Source organism: Malaclemys terrapin, chromosome 7, assembly GCF_027887155.1.
Source record: "Malaclemys terrapin pileata isolate rMalTer1 chromosome 7, rMalTer1.hap1, whole genome shotgun sequence".
Taxonomy (NCBI): Eukaryota; Metazoa; Chordata; order Testudines; family Emydidae; genus Malaclemys; species Malaclemys terrapin.
Genome location: NC_071511.1, coordinates 107,154,270 through 107,173,474, shown reverse-complemented (window position 1 = coordinate 107,173,474; position 19,205 = coordinate 107,154,270). Strand labels below are relative to the sequence as shown.

General features: G+C 42.3%; 1 long non-coding RNA gene across 1 annotated transcript in view; it reads left to right on the top strand.

Moving 5' to 3' along the window:
• The first annotated feature begins 439 nt into the window (after window positions 1-439).
• Window positions 440-19,205, top strand: part of LOC128840981 (uncharacterized) — a 47,843-nt gene continuing 29,077 nt past the window's right edge. Inside the window, exon 1 of the long non-coding RNA XR_008445757.1 lies at window positions 440-530. This is a non-coding gene — a long non-coding RNA (uncharacterized LOC128840981). The remainder of the gene's footprint in view (window positions 531-19,205) is intronic.

Here is a 19,205-nt window from a genome sequence, read left to right as displayed (position 1 = left end):
TTGATGTGCTTTACAAAGGTAGGTATATATTAACCCCATTTTATAGAGAGAAACTAAGGCACAGAGCATTAAGTGGCCAGTCTAAGATCACCCAATATGTTAGGGATGAGTTAGGACTAGAACACAGATTTTCTGACTCTTGGACATATGCTCAAGTTATTAGACATCACAGCCTGCCCAGTGATTGACTCAGTTTCTAACCAAAACCAGAACTTGGCCCAGGTGTGCTCAAAACAAAGTTCATTAACCTCAGCAATGCTGTGGATGTTTCAGATTTCAGGATGAATGTCTTGCATATTTCTATTTGTCACATCATGACATGATCATTTTGTCCTGCAGGACAAATACAAACAAGTGGTCACCTTGCTTCCCTCTCCATGTGATGTAGTACTGATCTGATATCAGACACATACGTGTGGCAGATGGAAGACAGGCATTTCAGAGCTCCTCTTGAATAATTAGGAGCAAAACTACTGCATAAAACCAGTGTCGTCTTGTACTAGTGTGTGATCTAGGATCTAACTTATGAGGTATTGATCTGGTTGCATTCAGACCTATTTCTGTTGCTGGGGTGGAATTTTGCATCTAAACAAATGATGATAAGGTTTTGGGTTCATTTATTTACTTTAACTGGCTGGTATGTGTGTGTATGGAACTAATTTGCAAGTATATTACTTTGATTTTCATTTATTTCTTCAGAACTGATTGTTTGCCATCATACATTCTGACTACCCAGTGTTGCAATGCAATTTTAAAGTGGTTTGAGTGAAAGGCTAGAGTGGTAAAATAATCTGCTAGATTTCTGAAGTATCAATTTAGCTCCAGTTGCAAGTAGTGGCATTGAGAGAATCGATTTTTTTTTTAAACGAGTGATCCATTTAGGCGCTGCAGTTGTTAGCTGTAAGGCAAGTGCTTAATGCTTTATTCAGTTGTTTTGTACCTTGCTCGTAGTCTCTGTCTCTGTCAGGCAGATGTCAGGAATGTTAATGAAAGATGGATGATGTTTTTGAAGGAGCCCATCTCCTGCCTCTGAGAGCAATGAAATGGAGGCTGCAGTGCCTCAGACCTACTGCTCAGACAGTGTAGTGAGAGTGTGAAATGAAGTTCTGTGTGGGATGAAGAACCAAGAACAGAGATGTTTTGATTTACCTCTATTGCTGCAAAGGAAAGGGGTGGGGGGATGCATATGGGCCCTTCTTGCTGCTTTATGAACATTTTAAAAGGCCTGGAAGGTCCTCTTTTCTTCCCTGCTTGTTGTTTTACCTAAGAAATATTAGGGCTTTCCTTCCGTGTTTTTCCAAGTTTCTGCTGCTTGGAAGACTGGAGAATTGGTAGAATTGTGACATCCTGAAACACGTGGCCAATTGACAGAGGAAGGGATTTTTTGTCAGACTCTGTAAAGCTTTGTGTGTGTTAAAACCTGTTCAACAAACTCCTAACTCTTGGGAGAGAGAGACTGTGTAAAAGAGACACTGCTCCTACCCCTTCAGCCCACAGACGGGAAATGCTAGTACACACATGCCTATACACACATTCATATTGAATGCCAGCTCTCTCGCTGCTACCACCTCTGATAATATTCCAGTTGACTCTCTCCTGGAAGCACCCAGGAGCATAACAGTCACTACTGGTAAAACAAAACTGATGCTGACCGTACAGGCTAGAGAAAAGGGCCGGTCTTGTCCCTGATTGTTACCTGGTTCTGTGCGGGGGATGTGGGAAGGGAATGCAGGAACTGTGTGCTCTGGATACCCCTAGAATGGCCTGTGCCCCTCCTCTGCAAGGACTGGGTGTGCTGATGGGGATTGGAGGAGGCAAGAGCAGGCTGCATTTGAAGACACACTCTCTCCTGAGTTCCCAGTTGGGAGATACGGCTCTGCACCCTCCCCTACTCTGAGCTGTGCCACTTGAGCACAGTCAAGCTTAGAGGGTAGAAAGGTTTGAAATCTCAGTGCATGAGCTGAATTCATGCCAGGAAGGTTGGGCTAACACTGCAGCAGAAAGAGAGGAGGCTGGCATCATTCTGTTTGTTTCTTCCAGCTGGCACTTTGCTCCCCTTGCGGCTGATGGATTGTCTGGTGAGGGTGAGATGGAACATCTAGCCTTCACCTTGCAATCCTTTTGGACTCGCCCAGTGCAAGTATGAAGAACAATGTTGTCAATGTATCATTTGCATGTTTATAAGACAAGTCTCCTTTGCTTGTGCATCAGCCCCATCGCTTGATGACCATGTAGCTCTGGCAGTTGCGTTTCAGTCTGTGGAACGCTTTGTTTCTTCGCCCTGGTCCTTACAGAAATAGTGGCTTTCAAAATGACAGTGGAATTCTTGTGATTGTCCCTTCTGATAACATCATGTCCACTTCACTGGGATGTTTGCCAAAGAACACATTCAGTGCAATGCGCTCAGACTACTTCACACTGTGGCTCGATGCCCAACCTTCCCTCGGATAAATGAGTGCACATTGCCCTGTGTCTCACCCATGGAAACAGGTCAATAACTGATTTTACAAGGTTTGCTTTGGGAAAGGAGAACAGGAGTAACTCACATCCAGGGGCCAATTTACAGCCATTTCATCCCAATCGCCAGGCTTTGTAGCTGATATGCACTCAAGTGTAATGCACTATGCAGTATGTTCCAGGGTATCCAGACAGTTAAATATAAGCCCGAAGCATGAAAGAGAGAGAAAGCTAGGGATTTCTCATTTAAACATCATAAATCGCAGAGATCTGCAAATCAGTGTGCATCTCTGAGTAGGGTTAGGGACCAATGTGAAATGACCAAAACGAGTAAATTAAGAGATTAGGGCTAGGTCTAGCTTACAAACTCTTGTTGATATAGCAGTGTCGCTCAGAACTGGGTAGATATGGGGTCTCTGACTGAGAGAGCTGTTCTGGCAGAAATTCCTACTGTAGACTTGCAAAACTGTTCTTGCTGGTAGAGTTTATTTCACTTGGAGGACATGGAATGGGCTATACCAGCAAAAACTCACTTTCGCCAGTGTAAGTTGCATCCACACTAGGGAGCTTTGCTGGTATAGTATATTCCAGTCTAGCTATACTGCCAAAGCGCTCGTAGACTGGGGTCCTAAGATCTCCTTCCCTCACCTCCTCAATTTCAGCTTTCAAGTCAATCTGTTGCTTGTGAAAGGTGACAGATTTTCAGCGCTGGAGACTGAAGTCATCAGTTTAGCCACACCCAGGGCTAGCATCAGAAAAGCTTCCCCATATTGACTGAGACAAACTCGTGGGGCATATTCTGGTGGTTCTCCCGATGGTAACATGGAAGGTAACTCTCTGTGCCCCTTCAATCCTGCAAGAAGGATGCCGATTAGTGCTGTAAAAGAGTTCCTGGGAAAGCTTGGGATCGTATTTTCTAATGTGCTCCTTTCGGCATCAGTAGCTGCCCCTGCCAAGTGGTTTGTATGGGGTTAGAGAAAATGTAATCTTCGATAGCAGGTTAAAGTAGCTATAGCTCTTAAAGAAGAAGGGTGTGTGACTGTTAGCCTAATACAAGGGTTTTGACTGAAATTCTTCGTCCTTTAGAAATTTTCTCTAACTGGAAGAAGAAGAACTGAGCTATGGAGCATTTTCTGTGCAATGTGAAGTTGGCAGAAACAAAACAGGAGCTGACTAAGGCTTTGATCCAAAGTCCACTGAAGTCAGTGGAAAGACTCAGGTGGGGTGAAATCCAAGCTCCGTTGAAGTCAATGGGAATTTTGCCACTGACTTTAATGGAGCCAGGATCCCACTGGTGGATTTCGGTGGGTTGTGGCTGAGATCCTAAGAACATTTGAAGAGACTATCCAACAAGCATTCAGAATCACCAGCTGAATCCCTCAATTTAGCATTCAGAGGGCTGTGATGGGTCAGACTGTTAGTTCTCAGTTTATAGTGTATGAAGCACCTTGGCCCACACAGCCCATCCTAGTGGTCTACAGAACTAATTATTATGAGAACCAAAAACCAAGAGGGGAGATTGTCCATGAAAGGATCTTCCGTTTAGAAAGTCGTCTGCTGAACAGAGAAGCTGGGGAAGTAACTGACCAAACAGGCAAATCAGGTATGGTTGCCTCAGTGAACTGAGATATAATTAGATGATCCCAAAAAGAAAAGAGTAACTAGACTGTTCACAATAAGTGGGAAGTTAGACAGGGAGCCTATAGGTTTCTGTGAGAAATTCACTGATGGCAGGATTTTGAAAAGTGTTCAGCATTGACCTAACCGCTGCCAGTGAAGTCAATAGTAATAGACCGGAGTGAGGCCAATGCTGAGGGCTTTTGAAAAATCCCATCCCTTGTTTAGGTCTGATGCCGCCGGAAGACTCTGACTTTAGGAATCTTCCCCTTTTGAAGCTCATGTAGAATTATATGAATCAAAATGTAAATATGAGACGGTTCCTAATAACTGGGGAATGCCAGCCAGACATTAGAACAGCTAGAAAAAATTAGCTTTTTTTCTGACTTTTTCCAGCTGGCTCAGACAGTTCAACTCGAATGCAGGAAACCAAACGAAAATAGATTCTACTGAGCTGAGACTCAGCTAATCGGGGACATGCGAGAAATATCATGTCACTTGACCCATATGAACTATTCCTGTGAGCTACTCGCAAACTCTAAATGTACTGTGACCTGCAGTCTGTGATAAAGTCTGTAGATATCCAGATAAAGCACTGTGAAGCGCGAGTGTATTTGCTCTCGCAGCGCTGTATGTACTCCACCTCTCCGAGGGGAAAAGCTTGCAGCGCTGTGAGCGAGTAAGTTCGAACTAAGGTACTTGTTCGGTAAGTTCGAACTAAGGTTATTAACGTAGCTGAATTTGCGTACCTTAGTTTGAAGTGGGGGGTTAGTGTGGACCAGGCCTTAGATATAAATGTAACTATAAACAGATATAAATGTCTGACTGCCTGCATAACACAAGACATAGAATTTCCCTCTATTAAGTCCTGTTTCTAGTCCAATAACTGTGTTTGAACTAGAGCATATCTTTTAGAAAAAAATCCAAGTTTTATTTAAAAATTTCCAGTGATGGAGAATCCATCATGAACCTTGGTAAATAGTTCCAGTGGCTAAATACCCTCACTGTTAAAAATATATATATTTTATTTCCAGTTTGACTTTGTCTAACTTCTACTTTTAGCCGTTGGTTCTTGTTATGCCTTTGTTTGCTAGATTGAAGGTAACCATCCTTATACAAGATGCTAGTCTCCCTTACATTTCCTATTTTTCTGTAGTGATAATTGTTAATCCCCTTACACCTTTAAGTATCGTAGTTCTTATTGGTAACTACTACTGATGTTTTTAGGATCTATAATCATTACATCTCTAATCTGAACACCCTCTGTTTTCCCCGCACTGTGCCTTTCCAGAAATACCTATAGAGACTGACACCTGCTTTTGTTCAGTTGCTCTTTTGTTCTTTCAACTTTCTTTACAGAGATTTTTTTATCCGTTCTATTTTTAGTTACAGTAACAAAAGGCTCTGCAACAAGTCTATCTGAGCTGTCATTTCTAAAATGGATTCAGAACAAATATCCAGCAGGTAGAGGGAGGGAACTGAAAATCTTAACTATTTAATGTAATAAAAGGAAATAATCTCTATTTGCTAAGTACAACTTGCGTAATAACCAAACAAACCCGGCACAACTCAGAATACTCACACCCCCGCCTCTTTCTGTGCTTAACTTATGTTCAGTTTCCACTAGACAAATACTTTATTTAAACGAAACTCAATCGTTGTATGCATACATATTAACATTATATTAATAAATGATTTAACACATTGCACTTTCCTGACACCCATGGATGGTTTTTACTTACAAGGGCAGAGTAATGCTATTCAGTGCAGCCAAACTACAAAATGTAGCACCTCTGCGCCAATAATTCTGTAGGCCACTGCCCTTCTGTAAATTACAAACAGCCTTCTGTCTTGCACCAGTTCCTCCAGTTAATTTTTCTTTTTGATGTCAGTTAAGTCTTATTTTGCTTCTTCAGGTAATTTCTCGGCATTGGAAACATGTCACATTCCATTATCATAGCACAAAAAAATCATCAAAACATTTTCTTCGAAGAAATGTGCCCAATACAGAAGGTATGGGTGGGTGTCTGTGTGTGGAGGGGAGGCTCTCTAAACAGGGCTGAGACAAGATAAAGAACTCCAAAACGTAGTATATCTATGTGGACTGAAATGTAATATCAAACATTATGGCTACTTCTGCTCCAATACATGCTGCAGAGATAGTATATTAGTAGTGGCACATAACTAGCTGAGGTATTCAGAGTCGGATTGTCAAGGTCAGGCCACACAATTGCACATGTGCATTAGATGCCTAACTGGCTATGTGCACATCACAAAAGTGTGCACCTAAGTTTAAAAATGTGGTTCCTCGTATACTGGGGCCATAGATCCATCTTTGTTCCTACTCCCCTGATCTGAATAGGCAGCCCGTGTTGTATCCTGGATAGTACTTGTGCCAAGAAGCCATTCCCCTTTGTAATTCCAGCTTATGTTTTTAAAATTTTTAGTATCTGTACAGTGGTCTGTTAAAGTTTTGAATAAAACATCAATCAGCATTACGGCACTAGGGCCTCTGATACTCTGTCATTGCTTTTCATGACCAGATTATTTTTATTTAGTATTTCCTACCAGTGTGTAAGGTCTAGTTTTGCCTATTGGCCCTATGGAATAATCTTTGTTCCATGTTGATTACTAATAGACAGCACCCTTTCAGCGCTGTTATTACAACACAGTTGAAATCTGAAAACAAGCAAAGCTCCTTTTCCATGATAGCTCAATTCTGTTTTAAGAGCTAGGAAGACGTACATTTGTCAATTAAGCAGAAAATCCTGGAAATATGTAACATTACCTGGATTGTGTGCCAGTTTCTAGGTAAGAGGGGGTAGGAAGATTAATATAAAGGTTAGTTGCATGACCTCTTAGTTTAGCAATGAAAACCTTCAGGGGAATATATCACAGTTTAGACTTTCTGGGCTTATCTGTGTAATGTGGCCTGCCCTGTCCTGTTTATAAACATCAGCGAGACTGGCTGATCCAGAAAGGTTTTGTTTGTATCTGTGCTGAACTGTTCCGGGAAGAGCTTAAAATAGCTACCTAAAATTATTTTAGGATTTTGAACAGGGAAACAGCTCCGACATGGTTTTTGAAAAGTCCTGGTTAATTTCAGACAGAGGCTCAGGGGTCTTGTCAGCCCTGGAACATATCTGTGTTTGATTGGGAACACTCAAGTTACATGACATACTGCTGACTGTGACTTTGCAGTCACCGGAGACACAGTTAAATCCTGCTGGGACCACTAATTCAACCTCACAAATCCCCCTGGGAAGTGAGTCAGTAAGTAGTAGTCTCCCATTATACTAATGGGAGAAGAGAATAGAAGGGAATTGCCCGAGGTCACAGTAGGTGCAGAGCAGAGATTAGAATTCAGGAGTTGATGGCTCTGATTCCTGTGGGACATGTTCCCGCTCAGAATTTTGTGCAGTGTAAAATACATTCCACAACCTCTGATCAAACTGGTATAACTCCTCACTGAGGCGTCACACCATTGTGAAGTGGGACTTGTCTGAAACACTTTGGTGTATTTTGAGCATAGTTTCTGCACCTCACCCCACCCTTTCTGACCTATGCTGGTTTGATTAGAAACCTAGTTTATTACAGGACTAGCAGAGAGACCGTGGACCAAGTATCATGGGAGGAACAGCAAAAGTTCATTCAAGTCAGACTTCAGACTCTGTTTCCAACTGGATCTCAGTGCCATTTCTTCCATGCTTCTAATGTCAGCCATTTCCACAGCTGCACAAGAAACACTGTACAGGAAGCAGAACAGAGCAGATCCAGTCAGTTCTGCAGTTTTGCACCGTACATGCAGTACCTTACACTGTGGGTAGGTACATATGGGAAAATGTTGACTTCTGCGAAGTAGGTAGGTCCTTTCAGAGGTGTCTCAAAGAATGCTCTATGAAAAGAGCTCTGCTTTTATTAATTGAGTCATTCTCTTGTGCAATCATTGTAATAAATATCCTGCCTCACCTTTTCCAGGGCAGGCTTTGATTGCAGCTCTCCTGACATGCCTACCAACTAGCCGAAGTGCACACTTTTCAAGGTGGTTATTAAGGGATTATATCTACCCTGGGCTCACTGTTCAGTCTGCTCACTGGCACTTATTGGGTCCCAAGTGCCAATTTCACAAAGTGCTGAATGCACTCACTCCACATAATTGGTCCTGAAGACAAGCACCCTGTCTTAAGAGCTTTGTAGCTGATGATTCAAAATGCCATTGTGTGGGTTTCTCTCCTTGTACTGCCAGTAGAGTGAGTCCTTCTTCCCATCTTCTGACTACACTGGATAGACAGGCAGCAGGTTGATATGGCAGCAAAGGAGAGCGGGGGGGAGATAGAACAAAATAGGAAAAAGGAGTAAAGGAGAAGATGGCCAGGAACTCTGAAGGGATTGCGCAGGTGCTGTGCATATCTGGAGAGCTGTGCATGTGAAGGCAGGGTAGAAAGTGACGAGCAGAGTGGGGCACAAGGGAAACTGACCCCATGTCAGTGAGAGTGCTGTTGAGTGAGTGGCTCAGTCACTATTGCTCCTAGCCAGAGAGGGGCACATAACTAAAGACTCTATTTGCATGCTGAGAATTTCACTGTCTGGGTTTTTTAGGTACTGCCCTTCCTGCTACATGCTGCATAAAGAGAGCAGAAAAACCCACAACAAAAAAGATATTTTTTCTCTTCTCTCAGCCAGGGGCATTCTCTGCCCACACCTTGCCCCTTCTAATACCCTCTGTACTAGAAGATAAGGGTCTGACTACACTGTGGGGAGGGAAGTATATTTTTAAATTAGCTAACCTCATTGGAAACACCTGGATTAGATGCAGTTTAATACCATTACAATTGTGTTAGCTGGTATCTAACACCTGTTAAAATACAACTTGCCCAGGCTACTTTAGGGTGTTGAAACATGCTCATTAAAAGGGGTTCGCTAACTGTGATGATTTGGGGACTCTATGTATAACTGATGAATTCTGTTTAAGTCTTTATGATTATTTTTACTGTATTCTGACATCATCCTTCTTGTGCTAAGGAGCAGGGGAGTGGTGCCTGGGTGTCCGTCTTTGAATGGGACAATCCTTAGGGTTTACCAACAGTGCCTGAACAGAACAATGAGATGGCTGAAGACTCGGACTAGCTCTCTGTACTCCTCTAAAGGAGGAGGAGTGGAAAATCTCCAGGAGAGAAAGAAAGACTGAAGTGTTGGTACAGCCCTCTAAAGCGAGAGGCTGCGAAGTTGGGGAGGGACTCACAGAGGAACAAAGAAACAGATTTCCAGAACATGGAGGAACCTTTTGAGTGAGGGACTAGCCAGGAGCTGAGGGATATGGGGGGCAGGCAGGGGTCAGATAGCAATTCCATGTTCCAGAGGAGAAGCCATGTACAGAAGGGAATGGGGGAGAGGAAAGATCCTGGACTCCTTCAGAGAGAGACTCTGACCAAATCCCAAAGAACACTCAACAGGGTAAGGAAGCTGAGGCAGGGAATAGTGTACAGATGTTTATTATTTTGCCTAGATCTGTGTATCTGTTGGGCTGTCTAATGCAAAGAGTGATTGTGTTTAGAAATCCTTTTGCAAATCTGTGTCTATTAAGTGTGCATGAAGGGGTAAATTGTAACCCCCAAGTGCCCACAAGGCTGGAGCTCTGGGAAAAAATGTATCTAAGTACTTGGGTGTCAGCACTGGTCCTGGGGCCAGTAGGTTTGCTGGACTGTGAGGCCCCACTTCTAGGGGTAACAGACAGAGTCTATGCCCAGCAGGTGTGCCAGAGAGGCCAAAGAAAGAGAGACTGCTGAAATCTACACAGACCAAGGGAAGCTTAAAGCACACCGGTTTAGTGTTGGGATCCAACAGCAGTCTGGTGAGTGTCTGCAGGGCAGCGCCACTAACACTTAGAAAGAACACCTTTTATCCTTGTCGAGAGAAGCCTGAAGGGAGTGGTCATCCATGGAGCTTGAGGCTTTCTTCCACTCAGGCCCTAGTGATTAACTTTATTTACACCCCCATGTAGCCTCCACTCGTACTGGGACTGGACTACCACCATCTTTGCTCCCCACTGTGCTCTGCACAAGGACGTGCAGGATCGAGGCTGAACAAGGACATGAATGCGAGAAGGTAGAAGCCAGTAGGCTGACCCATTTTTTACCCCCTCAGTTCAAGAGTATAAAACTTTACCTTCCTTCCCCTCACACATATGGAGGGTACTTGACTAGCCATACTCAAGAAAGGCCTGAACCATTTAATACTGAGCTGATCTGTTTCAATTTATTCTGTCTGTCTGGTCACACACAATCAATCTAGAGTAGTGACGGGAGGAAGGAGAATGTGGGGCCTGGCCAACACTCCAGCGCACACTGAGATTTCCCAATAACTGTAGAATCTATACCAGAAAGATTCGCTGTGTGAAGCATTCCCCCATACCACATATCTTGCAGTAAGAACAGAGCCTGTCAGTAACCAATGCTGTCAAAAACTTCTCAGTAATAAATTACAATAATGTCCAATTTAGATAAGCCGGGATAAGGAAAATGCTTGCAGATGAGCTGGAGACTTTCTAAAAATAGGGTGAACTAAGATGAGTAGGCTTTGCAAATGGATTTGCAATAATTGACTGCTGAGCAGGCTGAATCAGACTATGACCCATGTCTTGGGTTATGTTTTGCTTTATGGATGCACTGTTCAGCATAGCATGCTTTGTAAGGCTATTCAGATGGCCTACACTGGAACAAAGGAAGAAAACCCACTGAGCTACAGTTTGAAATGGTGATGATAGTTATCCAACTTGATTTAATTTAAAAGCTTTGAAGTGTTGGGGACCACAGTCCTTTTTTTAAATATTAAATTGTTTCTGATTCTAATTCCAAGGCTGGGACAAATCGTACCATTAGGGAACGGTGATTCAATTATCTGAAATAGCTAAACACAACAGCAGCTAGGACAGAATGTATTTTGAAGAATAAAATAGAGCAATCCCATACATATAGTTGGTTGTAAATTCTCCGTGTGTTTATTGGAAATGTCCATTTATACAATTTAAGGGTGAAAACTTGACTAAAATAATCTCTAAAATTATACACAAGTGTTTATATATACTCTTAATCATAAAGTGTAGGTCTATCCCAAGATTCATTTAAAGCTTCCACAATAAATCAAGATCCAGTTTCTCAAAGGAATTTAGGTGCCAGACGCCTGTTGAAATCAATGGGAATTAGGTGCATAAATAACTTTAAGAGCTGGGACTAAGTTCCTCATCAAAGGACAGTTCTGAAACTATTTCTGACAGACCAGTTTCTCTTGCAATATGTAAGCTGCTCCATTTGGAAGAATTTGGAGAAAGGGTCTTCATATTATATACAAATCTAAGATGTCATCCTATTCTTTGTTTGACTTACGTTTTAACATGAAGTTCAGCTTTATCCACATAAGATCTCCATATAGTAAACAAGGGAGGATAATCTTTAGTTTAACAGAGAGACTACAATAGTGAGCAACCAATAAATCCAGCCCAATACTTTAGGCTTGTCTTCACTACTGAGGAGATGGACGCTGCTGCAATCGATGCAGCGGATGTCGATTTTAGCGGGTCTAGTGAAGACTCGCTAAATCGACAGCAGAGTGCTCTCCAGTACACCCTGGTACTCCACCTGTCCGAGAAGAGTAAGAAAAGTCTCCTGTCAACACAGTGCAGTGAAGACACCGGGGTAAGTCGACCTAAGCTGCATTGGCTCCAGCTACATTATTCACATAGCTGGAGTAACGTAATTTAGGTTGACTTACCCCGGTAGTGAAGACAAGCCCTTTGTCTCACACGTAAGTCTCGTTATCCATCACCTTTCTTTACAATAACAGTCTGCTGCCCAGGTTCGTATCTTTGTTCAAGAAAATAGATAAATCAATATATGCTTCTATAAAAACAAAAAATAAGCAAACACAGACCAAAAATGCCCGGTCATGCTGTCTGGAGTGGCTCACAACTGAGTGCCTACTTCATGGCAGACTGTCAAAAGCAGGGCAGACACCCCAAAATACATTCTTCTATATTTAAAAATCACTTTGATCTCTACTAATGCACAAGTGAACTGTTCTGGCTTCCAGCTATGCATTTGTAAGTGTTCAGTGAGGCCTGGGGCATGAGCTGGCACTTGGTCTGCCAGTGTCACACACCCCACTAAGGGAATATCTCCACCAAAAATGCATCCAATTCACTGTTCCCAATTAACATGTAGACCATAATATGGGCTCTTCCTCCTTAATAATGTGCATGTTTTCACTATTTTCAATGGTGTTTCCATGGATTTTGGTCACTACAGATACTTAACCAATATTTTTTAATTAATTTGGCCATTTTGGTTCTCTGTTTCATGCTCACAACTCTCCTCCAATGCTGTAGTGGCTAGGGTGACCAGATGTCCCAATTTTGGGGGCTTTTTCCTATATAGGCTCCTATTACTACCCACTCCCATCCCAATTTTTTACACTTGCTATCTGGTCACCCTAGTAGTGGCTGTTCTTGCAACTGGGCTGTCTGACTCACAAAACACTGCAGAAAGAGACTGTTGGTCTTAGGTTAACTGGGCAAATTAACAAACTATTCCAGAAATGAGTTCATACATGTTACTGAGTAACATTGTTTACAACTGAGATACTCAGAAAAAAAATGTTCATGAAGAATTCAGAGTAAACTATCTTCAGTGCTACTTAGCTGCTGCAAAATATGATGACCATGTGGACAGTGGTCCAGAGACAATTTTCTGAAAATCATGGGTGATATTTACAGGTGAACTGGATCATTACAGAACAATTTGCTCAGAGTAGTTATATAGAAAACGGTCTTAGATTTCTTGAGTCTGACTCCGGGCTGTTGTAAAGTGGTATAGAATCTTTAACTTCAGTGAAGCTACACTGCTTTACCAAGGCAGAAGATCTGGCCCGGTGGGTCTGACACTGTGGATTTGTGAATGTCTGTATTTTCAAAAATGTCTTAAAACACGCAGAGAAATGTAATGTAAAAAAGACCCTTGTTATTCTAAGTTGCTAATCAGCATCTAGAAGCACGATCCTCCAGTTCGATCAGAACAATTGGCTCCTGCTCCCAGGGGGAGCCCTATTGACTTCAGTGACATTACAGATTTAACACAAGAGGGCTGTAGTAGAGCTTACATGACTAAGTGCTTGTCTACCAGGCCCCACAGTTCAGACTACAGGGGTGTGAATTGTAACATGCACTAGTAGCAAGCTGCAGTGTAACTCCTATGGGTGCGAACTAAAATTCACCCCCCCGTAGTCTGAACTGCGGGGCCATGTAGACATAGCCGAAGACTTGGTTACTTTTCCAGCATGTACCACAGAAATGCAACATTTGCCATGAGGTATCACCCTAAATAATTAAAACTAAATTACACTTCTCAAATAGACAAAGTACAGTTTGGGCCTTGCAAGAATTAAAAAGGTGACTAATCCTTACTCCCCCTAGCTATAACAGTAATACTTAGTCCCCATATAGTGATATCATCCATAGGTCTCAATGTGCTTTACATTTTCAGCAGACTTGATGAAGTCAGGGGAGCTCATGCAGGCAGTGGGGTCTGCCCACCCAGACCTGATCATAGGATCAAGGCCCACTTCTGCAACAAGGATAATAATGTGGGCAAGCAATGGCTTCCCCAGCTGTGGGCTGTTTCTATTCTTCCTGTTCTAACACCTTGCATTTGAAAAAGAGGAGCTCTTGTGAGTGAAATGTGCACCCATAATTTGCTGGAGTTGAAGTTATTAGATATCGGAGTATCTGAGTCTTTCTAATACTAAACTACTAATCTCACTAGAGCAAGGCCTACTGTTTCAAATATAGCTTAGTAGATTTTTCTTCATTAGGTGTATCCATATATTGAATGTAATGCCCATTTGTAGCCATAATGGCATGCAAAGTACTCTGGACAATCTCATGCTCTAAGACAGTGAAGGAAACCGTGTATATCATATTGATTTTTATGTTTCATATATTACATTAAGTAATCTAAACATTAAGCCTCTGGAAGTGCTCTTTGGCAAATAGCCCACTTTCTTTGTACTGTCATTTGCACTGGTTATTTTCATCTGGAACCAACTCCTAACCCCATTCACTTAATTGAGTGTAGTGGGATATGCTGGCACTTGAAAGCTTGAGAGGGAGTCCTCCCAGGCCAGCACTGGGCTGTTCTAGGTTTTGCCTTTTAATGCATCTCTATCTTGGGTGTGGAGAGAGCATTAGGATCACAGTGAGAGAGAGAGAGGTAGGAGCAGGGAAATGACAGGCGTGTGAGAGGGTTGCTTTAGTCAACATGCCATCAGAGAGAGGGTGTCGAACCCCTGCAACACCACCTCCAATCATGCTGCAGCCCATTGGTGCATGTGGCTGTACCGTTTTGGGAGGTGACTAGGCAGGGAAGGTGTAGAACCGGGAAGAACTGCTTTTTGTAAGGTCATTTTCCTGCAAACCCGTGAGGATTTCTCCCACTCCCTGCTGTCACATGCACACCAGAGCTTTTGATCCAGGCACAGCTGGAAAGCCCCCAGAAAGGGTCCTCCACACAAAGGTGTCAGAGTTCCCTCCCCACTCTGAAATCTGGGGTACAGTTGTGGGGACCCACATGAAAGACATCCTGAGCTTACATTCCACCAGCTTAGGTTAAAAACTTCCCCAAGGCACCAATTCCTTTCCTTGTCCTTGGACGGTATTGCTGCCACTACCAAGTGATTTAAACAAAAATTCAGGGAGGGGCCACTTGGAGCCCTAGCCCTGCAAATTATGCCCCAAGCCCCTTCACCCCCTTTCCTGGGGAGGCTTGAGAATAATAGACCAACCAATAGGCTAACAAAGTGAGCACAGACCAAACCCTTTGGTTTTTAGGACACTAAAAATCAATCAGGTTCTTAAAAGAAGAACTTTATTATAAAGAAAAAAGTAAAAGACTCACACCTGCAAAATCAGGATGGAAGGTAACTTTACAGGGTAAAAAAAAAAGATTTAAAACACACAGGATTCCCCTCTGACTGTTTTCCAGTTACAAAAAACAGGAATAAAAATCCCTCTTAGCATAGGGAAAATTCACAAGCTAAAACAAAAGATAATCTAATGCATTTCCTTGCCTTACTTACAACTTTTATAATTTTAGATTCTCATTTTAAGTATGTTTTTAGGAAATGTTTTTTCCTGCCCTGGTCTTTCTCTCCATCTCGAGAGGGAACATACAAAGAGAGCACAAACAAAACCTCCCTCCGCCCCCAGATTTGAAAGTATCTTCTTTCCTTATTGGTCCTTTTGGTCAGGTGCTAACCAGGTTATTTGAGCTTCTTAACCTCTTACAGGTGAAGTGATTCTGTACCTCTGGCCAGGAGGGATTTTATGTTACTGCATACATAAAGGTTGTTACCCTTCCCTTTATATTTATGACAAAAGGCTTTGTCTTCATTGTCCCCAAATCTACAGGCTTGTCCCAGTATCTGTGGGACAACAGCAGGGTTGGAGAACCATGCCCCCAGCCCTCTGTACAAGAAGGTAAACCTGGCCTCTCTCAACAGGATGATTCAATGTAAACTCTACAACCTGACAGCCCCAGAGTGTTCAGTCTAACTTCAGCACTTGTGTTGGGGATGGGAGACAGAGGTTGGTATATGGAAGGGCAACAAACTTGCATCATTGACATGAAGGAGTGTTCTGGGGTTTGTTTGTCTTAGGCGGATTCTCTTACTGTGAGACTAAGTCTTAGGTGATACTGTAAACTGTAGCCATTAAGCACCATTGAATGCTGTATTCCCCTAACTGTGGAGGAGGATGTGTTCTTCTCCTCTCCTGACAGTTTGGACTCTGTTATGATTTATTATTTATATTTATATTATGGCAGTGCCTATAGGTCCTCAGCGTGATCTCAAGTCCCCTGTATGAACTGGTGTTTCATCCTTGCCTCTCTTCCAGATATGGGTCAGCAACCAGTAGTACGATGAATCCAGAAATCCAGGCTGGCCACTGGCCACCACAAATCCTCCTAGATGACTGGTCTTACATCACATCTCTGACAAAAAATAAAACCCAACAACCATCTAGAACTGAGCAAACTAAAAATAAAATTTGTCATTATGTGGGGTTAAAGGAGGGCTGGCATTTAACTCAGGATTTAAAAACTGGAATTGTGAAGGTGACAGCAGCCATCTAATTTGTTGGAGTGATTAAAGTTGTCAAAGTTCTACTACACATCTGAGGACTCTGTACATTTCTTTCTTTGTGCCAGGCACCATGCAAACATAGAGGTAAACACACTTCCAATATCTTTTCCATGTGTCAGGACAGAGGTTTGTAAAGAAATCCTCTCTTCTGGAGTTTTTAGGTCATGTCTACACACACATTTTGCACCAGGTCAGCTAAAACTGATGCAAATTTTGTTCTAAATCAGCCAGAAGAGGTTAAAAAAGGAAGTTTAGGCAGGAAGATTATTAAAGAAATCATTTGTTTTACTTGAGATACCCTCAGAAAGACAGTATTGAAACAAATGAAGATTTTCCCTGGGTAGTAGGGGGAAATTCTCTGTCATATAACTTGTGAGAGTTTACTTTGAATTCGTCTGAGTAAACTAGTGATTGGGGAAATTAAATTTTTGTGGAACCTTTTTGTTGCAGAAGTTTAGTTGCGGGGTGGGGGGAGGGGAGTTAATTCTGCCAGAAGGGAGAGGAAAAGCTTGTTTTCTTAGCTGAGTGTTCGGAATTAAATTATGTTGCAGCTCATGTTCATTGTTTTGTAGACAGCTAGGGAATGGGTGTTATACAGTAGATAGATTTAGGCAACTGAGTTAGTCAAGCATGTATTACTCCAAGTTTTTGCAAGAACTTGGACAGTCCAGGAATCTTTTGAGAATGTTGTGATCCAGTGGGCTGCTACAAGTCTACAATTATTTATATAGCTGTATGTGCTGCAACTCTTGCCATTTTGAGTAAAAACAGTAAAAAACAAACATTTATAGTATGTGTGGTTCCACATATGATGTATTACAGATCCATGTAGTCAGGAATGAGATGTAATCCACTGTTTATTTAATGGGATATGCTACCATATTGTAATGTAATTTAGAAGTGTATGACCTACTAATTCATAATGCTGAAGTATGAACAAAAATTATTTTATGTGGTTGATTTGTAAGGACAAGTTATTCTTTAAGATTCAGTAGATCTATGTTTTTGCTCAGGTTAGTTTGCTCATTATTTTTTAAGGTAGAAATTCAAGCAGATAATGCAGCTGTGCAGTAAGGAAAGAGGGGGATGGTGCAGTGGGAAATTGCTACTTTACTGTACAGGAATATATCTGGTATCATGCAGATTAAACAGCTCCTGCTACTGTGGGAAGTGCTGTGGAGGGAGCTGGAGAAAAACAGGAACTAGGACAAGTATTGAGAGGTATGTCCAAGGAATTTTTCTGCTACGTATTTGGAGTTCACTCCTAGTCAGAGATTATTGCAAAGAAGCAGCTATCACTCTTACATTATATATAAAAGATATTTTAAGACTGTGAGAGTGTGCACCTAAAAGTATCAAAAATATCTTATTTTATTATAATCTAGAATAGATTATTTTCATCTCCCTCTTTATTCCCCCTCAGTTATTGTTCTTAAGGCTGAATATTTCAGCTTTTCACCAGACACAACAATCTTCTGCCATTCCTACCATATAATAGCTGCTTTTTAAAGTATAAATCATTTGTTAATATAAAAGTAGCTATATAAAATTACAGTGCATAGTTCTGTATCCTCTGCAACTGTTCTACAGTGAGCCACATACATTACCATCATAATTGCATTTGTCTTTGGCACAGAACATTCCACATTTGAAAGAGAGAATAGCCTGCAGAAATGAAGAAAGGAAAGAATGCTCTTCAAAGCCCAAGATCTTAACAATAATAGACAAAAAATATCTTTACTCTGGCATACGCTCTTGCAAAAACTGTCTTCATTGGGCCTCTCAAAATACCCAGGTCCAAATTTGATCTGCTTGATGTGAATCTCATGGAAACCAGACTGTTCAATATTCCCCAGAGAAGTCAGATTGCCCTGAGAGGTAACTTACTTAGATTCAGTGGAATTTACCACAACCTTGCCCAGTTTGGCAAGTTCTGTATATTCCCTTCATGTTGTCACTCTAGGGATTAAAAGACTAGGTCACATCAGATCACTATGGCTTAGAAATGGAAGATGAAAATGTGACTTCTAGCATTTAGAAAACACAAGGGCTGGGAACAGCGGGCAAACAAATGGTTGTTCTTTAGAGCCAGTAATGCGGCGAATGCTGACAGCTTCCAGTCAAAGTCAGTAAGAATTGACCTTGCAGGATCTGGCCCCATATGGTAGGGGAAAATACTCCCTTTTGTATTATGAACCTGTATGCAAAAGTCTTTTGAATTATACTTTTTCAACTTGGCTCCTTCAGTGATAAGGTAAGCCTGTTTTTTCCTGCTAATTCAACTGTGCCAACTATAATCACTGGAAAAAGGAGGCTTTCTGGACTTTGCTTGATGGTCTGGTTTAATGGTCTGTGCTTTCAAATGGCACACAAATCTAGAAAATATCTTTAATTTCATGTGGCCTCAGCAAATTCAGGACCGTGGAAGACAATGAGAATAGATACCAGAAGAGAAGTGAGGAGGATGTGTTCTGGAGGCAACTAGGGCAAATTACATCCTTACATGTATATAGTACCTTTCATCTAGTTCAGGGGTCAGCAACCTATGGCACGCATGCCAAAGGCGGCACGTGAGCTGATTTTCAGTGGCGCTCTGCTGCCAGTCTGGGGTTCCGGCCGCTAGCCCCCTGCCAGCCGGGGTCCCAGCCACCGGCCCCGCTCAGCCTGCTGCTGGCCTGGGAAACCGGCCGCTGGCCCGGCGCTCTGCAGCCTCCCCCAGCTGTGGCCCACTGGCCCCAGCCTGGGGCAGTGAGGGGTGCAGACAAGAGCAAGTGGGGGCACAGCTCAGCACCCCAACCTTAAAAATTGTTTCTGCACCACTGGGATATTTTTAAGTCCTGATTTGCTGCTTATATCAGACCACATGGAACAGTGCACTGTGTTTGACGTTGTGTGTGCCCCCGTCGCCATTTTTTTCCTCACTGTGAGTTATGGGGTACATT